Here is a 2,500-nt window from a genome sequence, read left to right on the forward strand (position 1 = left end):
TATCGAGGTCGGGCATACCTAACTCTATAATTTATCTCATTTGATAGGCTATTGGAGATTTGTGGTCTAGGCTGAAGCTGCAGGAGTCTGATGACAAGTATGGTGTTAACTTGGATGACACGACTGTGAATAGAAGGGAGGTCTAACTCTTTCCTCATGACGAGAACTTTAGCAGTCATTGGGCATCCAAGTATAATTCTCATGGCCTTGTTCTGTAAAACTTCAAGGGGTTTGAGGGCACTCGGTGGCAGCATACTAAGAACTGGGCATGCATAGTCTATCATGGACCTGACAAGGGAGATACACATCAACCTTAGGACTCTCAGGGAGGCACCTACATATCTGTTACTTACATATTGCAATGGTCTTAAACGCTCAAGGCATCGTTCCTTGATGTTTTGAACAATATCCTTGGTAAAACGTGAGTTGTGGGACATAAGGTGGGGAGCAGTCACCATAACACCAAGATATTTGTAGGTGTCAGTTCTTGCAATATTTTGTCCACCTAACTTTGGAATGTAAGGCAGTTTACGAGATCTGGAAATATGCTTAGTTTTGATTGGGTTGATTATGAGACCAAGTGAGGCACACTGTTTGTTCAAACTCTGTAAAACATATTCCCCCCTATCAAATACCTGAATAAGAATGTCATCAGCATAGGATGTGATGCTGCATAGGTCTCCTAATTCATCGTTGAGCTTGCAAAGAGAGTGCATAAGTATATTAAACAGTTTAGGGGACAATACTCCCCCTTGTGGAGTACCTAATTCCAATTCGCCATTAGCACTATAGTTGCCTTGATACCACACTTTTGCTCTTCTCAAAGATAGATAATCCTTTATCCATAACAGAAGCTTGCCCTTAACTCCTAAAAGAGTTAGTTCATGGAGGATTGCAGTAGGGGAGGCTCTGTCGAATGCTCCCTTAAAATCTATGAAGTAAGAAGACTGTGCATTACGTCCATTTAGGTACTGTGCTAGACACATTTGTGTTCCTCTCCCTTTTTGAAAGCCAAAGACAGATGGGTGAATCATGTCTTTGATCTGGTGGAGTAAACGAGTAAGGAGAATTCTTTCACAGGTTTTAGACAGGCAGGACGTCAGAGAAATCGGCCTATATTCATCTGGCCGTCCTGGTTTTGGAATGGGAATGATGGTTGCCTGTTTCCAAGTGGTAGGCAAGATGCCTGCCATGTAGGTTAAGTTGAAGAGATCAAGAAGAGGATTTCTTCCCTTAACCTGTACCTTTGCAAGAAGTCGGATGATGTCGTAAGTGATTCCATCATCCCCAGGTGCAGTGGATTTGCTGGTCTTAATGGCTGCAAGGAGTTCCCCCCTTGTAAATGGTGCATCAGCCTCATCTAAGAGGTGGCACTGATAGTCAATTTCGTTTTTATGGCCTAATTTAAGGGAGCACCTGCGTATGGAGAACGGAAGACTATCAAGAGAAGAATCCTCACACCATTTATTGAGGAGAGATGAGGCTACCCTTTCTGGATGTGGGTGTGGTGCTATACTGCATGTATTGCCTTTAATCTTGCTGATTTCCTTCCATACATTACTCATGGTTGTCATGGAGTCAATTGATTCTGCCCAGGCATAAAAATTTTCCTCCCGTTTCCGTGTTATTATCTCATTGATCTTTTTACTAAAAAACACAAGATCCCTAACTAAGTAAGGGTTTTTCCCCAAGTGTAGTAGCTGACTTACTGTAGATCGTATAAGCCTCCTAAGCAGTTTTATCTCAGGGTCTTTGTTCAGTTGTTGTGCATGTCTACCTCTGGAGGATAAAGATCTGTGCTTGGCAGGGCTTTTGGGCTGTATTTGAGTAATGATATTGCCAACTTGCTGACAGAGAGCTTCATTAAAGTGATCCAGGCTGGTAGGAGTAAAGTCTTCATACCAGCAGGCAATTATTTCAATTAATTCATCATGATATTTAGCAGCAAGGTGGTATCTAAGGCGCGGCTGGGGTGGGGTTCTTTTGCAAAAAGGGAGGGTTATACCTAATGCCCAGTGATCACTAACTAAGAATGGGATGACTTTCGCAGTACTTGGCAGTGTGTGCTGATTGTATAGAGCTATATAGTCCAATTTCCCTTCTAAATAATGAGTTTTTTCGAAGGGGCATAATAAGTGTATGGGGTCACTAGTATTTTGGAGATAGTCATAATAAGCCTTACCGTTTTTCCCAATGGTCCTTCCCTCGGAGCCCAAGAGAGGATGGCGAGCATTAAAATCCCCACACAATAAGACAGTATCAGTATGTATCATGCAGTCAGGAGGTTTAGGTACCACCTCACTATCATGTGGATTATATACATTAATGATGGTGATAGTTTTACCGTCTAGAAATATTTTAATGCTAAGATATTCAACACAGGAGTTGTCACTATTGTCATCAATCACTTTCGATGGAATTGAGTTCTTTATGTAAATGCCAAGCCCTCTCGTAGAGGGGTTAGCAATATTTGGTCTGTCATAGTATGTGTATCCCGCAA

This window comes from Penaeus chinensis, chromosome 30 (genome assembly GCF_019202785.1).
Source record: "Penaeus chinensis breed Huanghai No. 1 chromosome 30, ASM1920278v2, whole genome shotgun sequence".
In the NCBI taxonomy this organism is placed as follows: Eukaryota; Metazoa; Arthropoda; class Malacostraca; order Decapoda; family Penaeidae; genus Penaeus; species Penaeus chinensis.